Source organism: Pseudopipra pipra, chromosome 16 (assembly GCF_036250125.1).
Source record: "Pseudopipra pipra isolate bDixPip1 chromosome 16, bDixPip1.hap1, whole genome shotgun sequence".
NCBI lineage: Eukaryota > Metazoa > Chordata > Aves > Passeriformes > Pipridae > Pseudopipra > Pseudopipra pipra.
The window spans coordinates 6,751,812-6,765,981 of NC_087564.1; the positions used below are offsets into that span (position 1 = coordinate 6,751,812).

Below are 14,170 nucleotides of genomic sequence, written 5' to 3' on the forward strand. Positions count from 1 at the left end.
TGTAAAGTTTAAAAATACTTTGCTGTGATGGCAGTGTAGAATGTGTACAGTAAGAGGGGGATTTTTGTGCAGATTAATTTTAGCATTTATAGTCTCCTGACTTTCAACTGACTTTTTTTTTTTTCCAAATTGCAGTCTTAGATTGCTGCAACAGAACATCACCTCTATAAACTGAAACAATGGGACAAAGGACATTGTCAGAGATGGAGTGTGATGGGAAGGACTTGAACACCTTCTGAAGCCTTGGAGGTAAAGAAAGGGGGGAGAGAAAAGACAAGTGTGGTGGAGCAGGGGAATGGAATTGCAGTATTGAAACACCCCCTAACATGCTGCTGCACTTTGAGGTTCTTTCTCCTCAAATATGCTAAGAAGGGATTTGATAATATAAAGTAAAAATACAAATAGCTTTCTTTTTTATTTTTTAAAAAAAGTAATCTTAATTAGTTTCTGTAGTGTAGATTTCCAAGATGCTACAAACTGTATTGTAGGAATTATGTGATCTATAAACATTACAGCAAAAACTCTCAGACTAACCTTTAACCCATGCTAACACTGAATTATTTTGATTTTATGAGTGACTATATGCAAATGAGTTGGACCTTGTGATTGATAATTCAGTGCTTGACATTCCTGACAGTAATGACAAGTCCCTTATGATGAAGGTACACATCAAAATATGAGTGTGGCTAAAACATCAGAGTTGTTTTAAATAGCAAGCTTTCCCTTTGGTGTAAGGTACCAGGCAACAAAAGTGTATTTAAACCAACTATTTTAAGTTATTTTTAAGTACAAAGCAAATTTTCCCTTTACAGTCTGGTGCTTAACAATTATTAAAGTAATAAATAAATGGGAATGAAGAAAATATCATCCTTATTTGCAGAAGAGCCAAATGATGTAACAAGTTACTTTTTATTTCATTATGACCTAATTAGGACATTAAGGCCAGGGTTTCCAAAGATTCATTGGTATGACCTTCCTGAAAACTTCTGCTACAAGCACATGGATATTTAAAATATTTCTTTCCCAAAAGTATACTGTAATTTCTTGGACCTCAATTTAAAAATACTGTGGTGCATCTCTGGGGACTTTGTATAGAGTAAGTAAATAACTGCTTTTTATTAAATACATTTTAATGAAAAGACCAAATTAATAAACAGGACACCCAAAACAAATGCATTTAAGACTGAGCTTAATTTTGCTTTTGCACAGGCCTCTGCAAACCCATTGATTTTCAAAATGACTGGGTCAATAAATAACAGTATTTAATGAGATTCTGGAAACTAAATCAACTTCAGACAAGTCAGAGTTCCAGTCTTGTGCAAACAGGTGCAATTGAAGTGGCTGCAATGGGTTTGATTACTGACATTTCTTGGGAGGCTCAAAGAGACTGAGATAAATCTTTTTGAAAGGCTGCACACAAGGGGCAGTCGACAGTGTGTTTCTCCCCAGAATTTTAAGACATCAGTTTTACCTCCTGGGGGAATTTTCTATTTGAAATGTTATAAATTTGCCATTGTTGCACTTGCCAATATTGTGTCAGATTTGCAGCATGAAATCTCCTAACTTACCGTGCATTAGCTTGAACTATTTTGCACATATACAATTGGAAATGATTAAATAGGGTTTCAAACAATCTTCCCCTGACAAGCTTAAGCAGAGTTTTACTTCAACAAACAAAGCCATTAGGAAGCCATCTGTTTGAAAATGATCTAGGATGCAGAATTTAATATTTGTGTCTGCATTACCTGTTATTGAATTGGTGGCTCTTGTATTCCTAATTATGTGAAACCCACAGGCAGGGATATAAAAATATTGGGATTTTTATAGCAACCGTAATAAATTGTTGTGATTACTTGTTTGCTGCTATAAATTGTCAAAACAAGAATCAGCCAGCCTCCTAACTCACATTTCCCTGAGGAGCTGTAATGTCCACGGGCTCCATCGCTTTCCTAACCCATAAGTACTTGCCTTTTCCTAAGTTAAGTGGAGAAATAATGTCATACACACAGCAAACTGTTATAAACCTCCTGGTTTGTTACCTTTTGCAGTTTCCTATTTAGTACTTTGCTTTGGATGGTATATAAAGTCAATAAGCAGGTGGAAACTGGGTCATAGGAATCTTTCTGGTGCCAAACCCCAACTTAATGGAAATTGTTAAACATAGCTGTATTTTGTAAAGGAGCTTTGCTGTTCTCATCTGACTTTGGTGTAATATTCTGTATTATGTGTGTTTGAAACAATTGTAAATTAATGCTGAATCCATTTGGCTCTCATCAGCTCCTGTCAACAGCAAACACATTTCATACAGATTTATGTTCCCAGGAAATAGGAGGTCTTTTCTTTGAAATGTTACAGCTTTACCTTTACATTTTTATGATCTTTAAATTTCAATGTTCTTAATCTAGACAAGAGCTGAAGCTGTAAAATTTGTCTATGAAGGCTGTTTATTAGGGTAATGCTTACTTCAAAAATTATTAAATAAAAACAGGTTTTTAAGTAGGACTGACAGTTGAATGGGTGATATCTAATGCTGCACAGAAGTCTTAAATTTCCTAGTATTTTCATACCTATCTGTCTCTTAAGACAGATTTTTTTTTTTTGAAAGTTAGTACACAGCAGCTAGGATTTGCTAGAGCATATCCTATCCTACACTGAAATAAGTGCATTCCTTTATGCACTTGAAATGAAAATCGGGTTTATATCTGTAAGCAAACAAAAAGTGAAATGATGTAGAGAAAATATTTCAGGAGAAATATTGTACAAAACAAGATATTGCAAGATTTTCCACACAGTTTGAAGAATGATTTGCTTTGAAAAGTTTGGACAGATGAGCAATTTCATTTGAGGACATAAATACCTTCTCATTTAGTGTGAAACTGGTGACAGTCCTTGAAATGCCTTTCCAAAGAAAAGACAAAGATTTCATAATCTCTGTATCAGAATTTGTGGTAATGCAAATTCATGATATCTGTTAACAGTTCCTTCATTAGCTTTGATGTCTAACTTTACAAAACATTAAATTTTCTGAGGGCTAAATGACACGAATTTTGCCATGCTTTAATTTTTTTTTTCCCAAGTAATAAGTCTGAAAGAAGGTAGAGTGCTCTGAGTGAGTTACACCAAACCCTGTCAGATCTGATGATATAAAATGTTTCAGTTTGTTTGTCTGTCAGAGTCAGGGTGAGTTAAATCTCTATCTGGAATTTTAGCAAGTGAGTCACAGTGAGGTCTTCAATAACAAATGTTTTGACTGGGTGTCCCAGGTGGAGAAAAATTGGCCACTTAGATCTCACTGAAGAATAATTCTATAGTTCTCTCTTGACCTTACTTTTTTATTGCTGTTTTATTGTTTCCTGTGTGGAGAGGGAAAAAAAAAAACCAACCAACATTCACACAGCTTCTTTTATGGTCATGATTCACCACTGTGGCAATCAAGCAAACCTTGGAAGGACACTGAGTGAGGCCTTGCCAGTGCTTTGAAGTGCAGGGCAGGCAGAGCTGTTTGGACGTGGTTTGACTCGAATGTTCTGCTAATGTGTGATTTCCAAAGTTCCTGCTTGTGGTTCTCCACCCAGAGAAAAAGAAGGCAGTGACAATGCACCCTCAGACTTTTTTTCTAAGAACACATAAGAAGTACATAATAATGAAGAGGAGTTGAAAATACTAAAAATGCAAATTATTATCTCGAAAAGTTGTAGTCAAATGATTCTTATGAGTAAAGAAGTCAAGGGCAAAATTAGTTACTTATAATGTGAGGAAAGCAATGCTGAATGTTGTCCTGGTATATCTACAAATGGTTTAAAATTCCAGTTTAGTAGTTTGGGTGTAATTTTACAATATGTGGAAGAATATAGACTCCATTAGGAAGAAGTACTTGTCTCAGGCAGGAAATCTTCCTCTGGTATTTGGCTAAAAAACTGGCAAAAATAGACAAGTAACAGCTCAAATTTTGTTATATTATTTAATGAAGAGCACTTCTGTAATGAAGAGCCATTTGTGAGTATGACTGTATGGAAGGTTTCCTAAAATCGTCATAATTATTTTAACTTTTATTGAAAGTGAAAATTTCACAACTGACCTGCAATTTTAAAGTGTTGCAACAGTGAGAAGAAACACAGGCTTGTCCCAGGCTTTGTAACGTCCAGTGTGCTGGAAATGGACTGGATTGCTTTGTTTCTGTTCTGTGTGAGCCCATACACCTCTCACCTTTGTGATCTGTGTTGGAAGCAGGTTTGTCCCCAGTTCAATTTCCAGACAGGATTGTTTGTCTTTTATTCTTTGGTAAATGTGAGACTTTGCTGGCTGCTTGCACATGTCCCTCCCGCCCCCAGGACAGCTGTGGCCCGACATTCTCTGAAAGATTAAACACATCTTTTCCTTTGGGCCCCCCTTTTACTCACTCAGGGTTTATAGTTCACCTCGTAGAAAGATGTGATAGTTGAAGTAGACAAGCACAGGGGTGCTTGATTTCATAAAATCAATGATTCTTTCTATTACCTGGTGTGTATTATACAGATGAGAAAATACTGACACTTCCCTTCCTCAGTTTTGAATGTTGTTTTGGGCACACTCTGTGCATTCTGTGCCACCCAGCTCTGTACAGAACTTTTCTAGATCATGTTGCATACCTGCCTGTGTCACAATTTTGCAGCCAGTTCCCTCCTCCTTTGACCCACAGTTAGCCAAGCACTGCTCACTGTTCCTTTTCCATGCACAAGTTTTGTGCCTCTCTGGGATTCATGGCATTTCCCAAATGCTTTAGTTTTTGAGGTCCAGTTGTTTCATTATGGGGGGAAATTCTGTAGCTTCAAACCCTGCCTCTCAGGAAGAGTTTGGATGAATTGGTTGCTGTCTGGCTCAGACACCCCATTGTCCTTTTCTTCTCCCTGTGCACTGGGAGCTGCCAGGGTGGGCTGTTTTCCACAGCCCCATGTCTGAGACATATGTGACTCAGCCCTGACAGCATATGGCTGATTTCACATCCCCTGAGGTATTTAATGATGCAGCAGTTTCAGAACCACAGCCAGGATTCCTGCTTTGTACACAGACAGATTTCCCACAGCGTCACCGAGGCTTTTTCAAAGGTACTTTCTCAAGCTGTACTGGTGGCATCCTGCATTTCACACAAGAGTTACTCACCTGCCCCCTTCTTATGTGTAGAGTATGTAAGAGGTGTTAGAGTGGACTAAAATAAGAAAAGTGAGAATTATTACACCACATCACTTCTAAGTATAAAGGTTAGTTACGAAGCCAGCAGCTGTTTTATCTAAACCTCAAGGTATAAAATCACAGAGTCAGGAAAGAAGAATCTCACATTGATTATGAATCAGAAACATGAGCAAACCCAATAGACACATAGAAGGCTTGAGGCTTGGAAGCATAATTGTGGCTTTTGTCATCCCTGAAGCCACAACTTTTTTTCCCCTGCTCTAGTTTCAAAGAGAATAATGGCATCATCTGATGTTTTTGACTTGCACACAGTAAACTTTCTGCAAAGGCATTGGAGCAGTGTCAGTTCTGCTTGGTTCTGGGCTGCCTTTAGTGTGCAGTTGGCGTGTCTAATGCTGGATTCCAGATGGGAATGGTCATCTTGATCCTGGCTTGATTAACCTCTCTGTTATACCAGTTCAGGGGAGTCATCTGGCAGAAGATGATTTCCTTTTTTGTAAGGATAACATTTTGCTGCACTCCCTGAGCTCACTGAAAAGGTGAGGAGGGTCCTTCTGGCCAGGAACTTGTCAGGAGATGCAGGTTCAAGGGAAGGGAATGAGGTTGTGTGACTGCAGTCAAGAGAAGCCCTTTATGCCAGCATCTGTGATTGTGTTCCATTAGCTCCATCATCCCCTCTTCTCTGTCATGTTGAGCATTTTCAAATTAAACTACTTTCCTTAGATTTTTCCAGACTAACATGCATACAAACCTATTAGCTAAAACTCATAGTGTCAAAAACTCTTTAGAAATCGAATGAGCTTTCAGAAGGAAGAATTACTAAGAGGCAGTTTTAAGTGTAAGAATTTTATATCAGTGTACATTTTATTGTATCTCCTTGGAATCTTGTAACACTAAATATGTTTCTTGCATACAAAGACTATAACTGAGAGTGAGAGAAATTTTAAGCTTCAGATTGTGTGGGATGAATGTTCTGTCTCTGGATCCAACTGTCTACAAATTCTAAACAAATATTCCAAGAGGTTGTGTTGCTGTACCCAATATCCACGTGCAATATTCTGAGATTTAGCTTGGCTAATTCTGAATACCATAACAATCCTTAAAAACAACCAACCAAAGCAAACAAACAAAAAACCCAAACTCCAAAGGAATAACAACTTAACAAAGATGAAGTTTATTTTCTTGTAGAAGGATTTATGATAATAATGCAGTAACTATTAAAAAGAAGATACCATAAAACAGAGATTTTTTTGTAAATCCAGTGTAAACATGGTAAACTTTTTTTTTAATAATTTATTTTTAAATTAAGCTAGAGTGTTCTGTATTATCCTCATTGGAAAAAAAAAAAAGCTCTGGCAACTTTATTCTTTGAAATGCTGGAATGACCCAAAGGCTTGGAATTGAGATTTGATGTTGGCAGGAAAGTGGCCTGCCCCTTGAGCATGTGCTTTTTGTTATTTCTGAGAAAAATCTACATATTTAACCAGGTTTTAACCCTTTTGGGCATAACTCCTGGTATGATCTCTGCTTGCTAGATTTAAACAGTAAAATCTTCGATAACTGCCTTCCCTAATTATTTCCACAACCTCTGTCCCCATGAAGTGTGTGCTGGGAGCTCCACAGAGCTGCTGGGTGTGCTCTGGCCCCTCTGGCCCCATGAAGTGTGTGCTGGGAGCTCCACAGAGCTGCTGGGTGTGCTCTGGCCCCTCTGGCCCCATGAAGTGTGTGCTGTGAGCTCCACAGAGCTGCTGGGTGTGCTCTGGCCCCTCTGTCCCCATGAAGTGTGTGCTGGGAGCTCCACAGAGCTGCTGGATGTGCTCTGGCCCCTTGGAGGTCACTGCAGGTCCCTTTCAGTGCAGACCTGGGGGCACAGTGAATTTGGGAGTCTGCCACTGCTGTAGAAAGGGATTCAGCTGAACCCAACTGGCTCAGGAAGGCAATCCCATTTGCTGGGGCTTGAGGATGGTAAAAAATTAGTAAAAGAAGTAACATCTTAAAACTATCACAGCTGTTACTGAGGTGTTTGAGCACAGCTGGGGAGCCCAGGTAGGGGGATTTCTTGGCACCTTGGTTAAAGACTTCCCTGCCTCGGTCTGTGCTGGAGCTCCCCTGGCAGTGCCTGTCCCAGAACAGAACCAGAGAAATGTTGGCTCTGTGATCACTGCAGGTCATGGCTCTGTGTGTTAAAATTTAACTTTTGTTAAGTTTCCCTTGCTCAACAGGGAACTGTAGGAGTTTCCCCCCCCCCCCTCCAGTTTTTATTCTGAGGAATTAGCATAAGAAAGTTATGACCCTAAATTGTAGATGTGGCTAGCATGGAAAGGTAGTGTGCAAAAGGGTGGCACTATTTGGTGGTACCAGTAATGGTTACAGAGCATTTCCAGTTACTCAGCCTTGTCACCTGCTATTAAGAGAGACATGACAGTTCTGTCTGGTTATGGTGGTTTAAAGAAATGATTCTGTTGAAAGGACTTTGCAAATCTGCTGAGTTGCAAATGTTCTGAACTGGCTTTGTCTCTGTAAATTAGAGATTTTTCTTTACAGTATCAGCTTCATGTGTGAACCACCTAAGATGAGTGACTGGTAGCTGTATAAATGAACTATTTTCAAGGATTTAGCATTAATTCTGCTCTCTGTAATTCCTGACACTCCTTGTAGTAGTTACTAAATAAGTACAAAGTGTAATGACTTTGTCATTTACAATTTCTGTAAGAATCCAGATGTTTGAAAAAAAATATTTTGTTAAGAAGTAACTCGCTGGGAACATCAGTTTAATGTTGACCTTTCGCAGGCCTTAATCATCTTTAATAATTAAGATTTTGGGTGACTAATTTTTATGATTGCTCTGTTTAAATATCAGGTTCCCGACTGCACTATGACTAAGCAGCCTGGGTGCAGAAAGAGTTCAGCATTCATACAAAACTATACTGGGGATTAAATCTTGAGCAGCAAAACTCCAGTCATCTCCTGAGCACACACAAATGCACATATAAAGCTACATGTGTAACTTGTAAAGGGGAATCAAAAGTAAAAATCACCTCTCACCTTGTGCTCTCTCCAGTGTCTGTTACGTAACAGATAAAATTAATGCAAATAACTGTTAGAAACACTGAGCACACAATCTTTGTTTTACTTACAGTTTGCACACAAGTGCATATATGTGTCAAGTGCCACAAAGGAGTGAATAAGGCCCCAAAAATTTCTGCCTATTAACTCCAGATGCTTTTTATTTTATGCTTTCATTTTTATTGACAGAAACATAATATTTAGAATTAAATAATCCACATGTAAACAAATATTTTATATTGATTAGGCTTATCTCCTGAGCCTATTGAGTCTTTGCAAAGCTTATGCAACAGAAAAATATTCTCTGTAAGTCAACTACAATTTTTCTTACAGATGATTCATGCTGAGTGTGACAAAGTGGCAGAAGTACCTCTGGGATTCCAGCAAGCTCCTCAGTGTTGTGGTTATCTGCTAAAAACTCTCTCCAGTTGTGCTAAAAAGTTTCTCAGTTCCTATCAGTCTCAGGAAAATACTATTTTTCTAGTAATTCAAAATACTTTGGATAACTGACTTTCTGATAAGCCAGGGCCAGAATTAAACTCCAGTGAGTTTGCTGCATCCTTTGCATCCTGCAGCTTCCAATACCTATTGAATCCACTCCTTTTTGTAAAACATCTTTTCAGTAAACAGTCTATTTCCTGAGAGGACCAGATGATTTATAAGTTAAAAATATGAAATTACTAATACATAGTATTAAATAAATATTCTAACAGCTTGATATATACTCCAGTAAGAAGCTAAACAGGTTTTCTGGATGTTACTGGTTGTTTCTGGTAGTAAGGAACACAGTTGTATTTTAAATATGCAGAAAATATAAAGCAGAATTTCTCAGTTTAGTGGAAAAAGAAATAAATAGACAATCCCATGCATTGCTGCCATAAAGCATGATTTATAAGTGAATAAAAAAAGTGTAAATGTTGAATTCCGTTCTTTAAATTTTCCCTTGCAGAATGAGGTGTTTTCTTTTTTTGCATGAGAGGGAATAAAAGTGCATGAATTTTAAAAAAAGAAAAAGAAAAAAAGAAAAAAAATACAGTTATTACATAGAGCAATTCCTGAGAGAGACCACAGTCTGAGCAGCTTGAGATTTTAGCCAGCTGAATTTCATTGAGAACTTGGAGAATGAGAGAAATGGCAGTTACAACATAATTTATCTTGATAACCAGAGAGAGACTCTCTTACCACATTCCCATAGTGCAAATATTTGTGTGACTGTGTTTTCTGGGTTCTTTCTTTGCCTAATCAAAATCTTTGACAGCTTTCCTGTGTGCCTTTCTAATGTGCATTTCTTCTGGGCTTTTTCTAGACAGGTATTGAAGAACACGAAAGAAAAGCACAAAGGTTTTATTTCTCCTGTTTTATTTCCAGGGCTCCTCCTTGCCTTTACCTGCTGGGTTAGAAATGAGCACACTGTGAGATAATACAAATAAAGCCACAGCACATACAAAGGGGTTCAGAGAGCAGAGCTCCTAACAGAGGGGCATTATTTTGTACAAGTGATTGGGGAATATGGAAGAGGAATGAAAAGTCTTGGTTTAAACTTGTGAAGTTACTCAGGATTTTGTGGAGTGTTGAATCCAAATGTTTGATGTTAAATTGTTCAAATCTAAAAGCTAGTTAAGGGACTTTGCAAAGGTGTGTCATTCTGTCAGTGATCAAATGTACAGAAGAATATATCTGATGTCAAAATGGATGAAAATTCATAATGGATATATCTGAGTTTCATAGGGCTTTCAAGAAGTGAGAAAAATCAAAAACCTGGGTGAGTATGTGTGGGTTTGAATTTAACTTAAAATATGAAAATGATTTCAAGATTAAAAAAGAATCTTTGAACAGCTGTGGTGTGTCAAGGGCTTGAGTGGATAAAGGGGAAATAAGCCAACAGCAACTGAATATTTGTAAGGATTTAAACTATTATATAAATAACAGTGCCATGTCACAGAGCACAGCAGGGATGTGAGGGGCAGGTTTGGACAGTGGTCTGTGGTGGGGTTCCAGGGGAGCTCTTTGTCCCCTTGTTGTCCTGAGTCCCCTGCTGAGGCTCAGCCACCCCTGGAAGTGCTGCCTGGGGAGGGACATGGCTGGTCCTGTTCCCAACTGCTGCTGGCACAGACCTGGGACACCTTGGAGCACTGTGTGCACACAGGAGCCATTTAAATGCAATTTATTCTCAAGAGACAAAATACTATCATAAATTCTCACTAGTAGAGAAAAAGTGCTGTGCTGGAGGCTTTTCCTCAAGCTTCTCAGGAAATACTTGGTGCTTATTTTAGCACTGAGAGGCCAACAATCATAAAACTGTGTTTTACCAAGAGGCAAGGCAGGGAAGGTAGTCAGTGTCACAAATTATCTTCTTATCAGATTCAGGTTTGCTGTCCCACTGAGTTTTTCCAAACTCCACATTTGCAAATTCCATTATAGCAATCAAAAATTCTGTTTTAGCAATCTGGAATTTGTCCCCTTCACTTGTGAAGCCAAATGAGAAGGAATTCTCTGTATATTTCCAGTTACAACAGAACTTTTTGTTTTACAGAAGTCTTTAGAATTCTTTTAGAATTTCCTTTCTTTTGAATAATTTTTTTAGGAAATTTAATGGATTTGTCTTTCAGGAGGGGGGCATCTTTCTTTAATTCCTGCTAATATAATTGTATCAAATAAAATATACTTTCATAATAATAATGAAATGTTAGAATGGAGTAGAGAGATAGTGACAATAACAGATTGAAAAACTGTAATACTAAAATTGTATAAGAGGCCTACTCATTATTTACTGTCAGTTTGATGTTATCAGAGATTCTCAATACAGAAACTGTAGCAGGAAACCCAGAGCTGATTTTTACAGAACCATCTTATACATTCCTTACAATACAGTTCCCAGATATTATGAAGAACCAAAAGGGAAAAAAGAGAAAAGAAAAATGTGTTACTGTTTGGTGGTGGGTTTTTGGTTCCTTTTTTGTTTTGTTTTGTTTTGTTTTGGAGGTTTTTGAGGGTGGGGGTTTTTTTTGTTTTGTTTTTTTCATGAAAGGGTGGAACTTTCCTTTCAAAAAGACGAAATGCATAATAATAATAATAATAAAATAGCAGACTTGTTGAGGCAAACACATTGAAGTCATTCAGAAAAATAACTGCATGACATCATGGGAGAAAGATAGAACCAAAAAAGGACAAGTTTTGTGGGCCAAATAGCTTCTATTCATCCCCAAAGAATTTGTCCTACACACACAAGAATGGGGAGAAAGAAAGAAGGAAATAAAACCTTCATCCCTGGAAGCTCACAAAACACAAATATGTTGTCCCAGATAGAAAAGGTCAAGAAAGTAAAAAAATAAAATAAAGCCATGACTCTAATCAGGAATGCTCACTGAGAAATACTGACTTGTGCTTAAAAAAGCAGAGCTGAAAGTTCCTCCCAGTAATCCAAAGAACTCCTGGAGCCATTGTGAATCACTGTATGCTCTTGTTATCTTACATTTTCAGCAAACTAGTATTTGCATATAAAAGGATGATTTTTGACACATTTTTCTATCTTGATCTCAGAGCTGCAGGAAGAGTTTTCCACCCTTATGAATTCAGCAAGGTGATTCCCAGACACTTGCTTGGCACTAGGAAATTTTAGAGGCACGAGCTGCTCCCCAAGCTGATCCCCTATCTTTATTAGAAATCTTATTTGTCCTTGAACGTGTGCAATATTCATAAAAATGAATTTATTATCAAATTAACATATAAAAGTCCTTGAAACTGGTATTTTTGAAGATGTTGTTAAACTTATGAGCTATGTTAGTCACAGCATTCTCCTTTTATCAAACAGAATGAAGGAGCTGCTCTTGTTGAGAAGAAAAGAGAACAGCGAAGAAAAAGGTGTCAGAAGTTTACAAAAGCAGGAAGGTAATATCAATAGGGAACTGGCTGTGTTATCTGAAGGGTGAAAAGGAACTGGTTTAAATGGATACACTGGACAACATTAGGATAGTTTGGTACCTTTTAGTGCACATATATAAATAATTAGATTTATTTTCCTGAATCAATTCAGCGGTGCCTTCAGAAGGTGATTGCAGGTTAAAACAGCATTATTGTCACACAGGAATGTGATTTCCAGAATAACACCTAAGGCTTCACAGCTATACTGGTGATTAAGAGCAGACTTGCTGACTTCCTGGCATATAGACTTTGGTAAGTTTTATTGACAAAATAATGACATAGAGTATTTGAGACACTTTTAGCTTTGTGATTTAAAACCAAACAATGGTAGTCCTAAAGCTCTAAAACACTGGAAAGGAAGTGCCATTCTTAAAGAAATTCACTTAGGTTTTGAAATCTGCTCTTTGAGACCATGCAGAGCTTTAAGGCAGCAGACCAAACGAGACTGAAAATGGGCCATAATGATGAGCAGTGCCATTTGAATGTTTTACAGTCCCAATATGAGGAGTAATGTGAGATTTCTAAACTTCTGGGCACAAGCTTTGCAGTGTGGAAACATGGTATTATTGTTACTAATACTTTTGGCTCCTTTTATTTGTATGCATGTGTGCATTTAAAATCACAGTTGTACTGTGGTATATATATATATATCATAGGCACTTCATGTGTGTACTCCTAAGGAAAAGTTTAAATGTCAAGGGACATTTCTTACTTGTGAAGAATGTGAGTCAAACCTTTCCAGCAATGTTTTTGGTAAGACAAGGTGCATCCTTCATGTGACTGTTGGAGGGAGGTGAAGTGAGATTACCTTACACACATTCAGGTGAAAGCTACATTTAGCTGGAAACTTGAAGAGTAAATGTTAGTTTAAAATAATTTTTTTTGCTACCATTAGGCTTACAAAAAGTTCCTGTAGTAGCAGTGTTGTTGCCATGATAGTCTCCAGTGCTGCATATGTGCTACACAATACAAATTGGCCTGCTGCCTGTAGGCTTACATTTGGTATGCAGCTGTCTGTAGTTCTGAAGGATTAGTTTTAGGGAATTTCCAATTAAAAAAAAAACAAACCACATTAATTTCAGAGCTATGAGTTGTGTGTATTCAAATATCGGTCTCTGATGGACCAGTTCCCTGGTAATTTCTGTGACCAGAGCCTGTTCTTCTGATCCTTGCTCAAGAGAGTTTTTATCTCTTCTCTAACAATGTTCTCACCCCACCTTTTAAAAAATTGGCTATTTAGTCTCAGTTAGTTACTCAAGAGGCCCTCAAGAGTCAATCCCCACCGAGTGAATGGGCACCTTTTTTTTCCCCTCAAGTAGTCACTTCCAGGAGGCAGCTTTTCTGCCTTCCATCTCTTTCCCCAGATTGTACAGACAGTGTAGATTTAGAGAAACAATATTTTTTGCATATCTACGGAAAATTAACCCCCCGAATCCTGATAGAAATGCTGCTTCTTGTTGTTTTCCTACCCTGATAGAAAGCACTGAGAAAGTCTTCCAATGAGTATTTTCTGAAGACAGAGTCCTCATTAGAAAGCCCACATGAAATAGGCTTATGTGATAGCAACTAAAAAAAGAAAGACTTTTTCTTTTGCACTGTCCAGAATGAATTCCACATCCTTGTTTCTGTAATTCACTCTAAAAATGTAATTGAATGACCCTGCAGATTGACTTAGTAAATTGTCATCTAAATGCATTGAGCAAAGAAGTGTTTACTGTAACAGTCCAGAAATCTTTATAAATGTAATAGTTAATCCCTTACAATTCAGGTCCAAAAATTACATTCTCATAATTGAACCATATTCATCTTTCTGCACAGATGAAATGCATTTGTCATATTTAGCAGGAGATCTAGAGAGAAAAACACAGCTTTCTGTCTCAATCTTCAGTAAGAAAAAAGGCAGTTGTAGTGGGGCATTAAAAGAAAAAAGAGTCATGACAATTTTTTTTTTCTTCATTTAGATACAAAGAAACCCCACACCACAAAGGTATTCAAGGTCTGTATTAAGGAATAA

At 37.6% G+C, this 14,170-nt stretch overlaps 1 long non-coding RNA gene across 1 annotated transcript in view; it reads left to right on the forward strand.

The window, feature by feature from the left end:
* The first annotated feature begins 477 nt into the window (after nt 1-477).
* The window catches only part of LOC135423038 (uncharacterized), an 87,097-nt gene continuing 73,404 nt past the window's right edge, over nt 478-14,170 (forward strand). The window contains exons 1-2 of the long non-coding RNA XR_010434684.1: nt 478-1,096; nt 12,047-12,123. This is a non-coding gene — a long non-coding RNA (uncharacterized LOC135423038). The remainder of the gene's footprint in view (nt 1,097-12,046; nt 12,124-14,170) is intronic.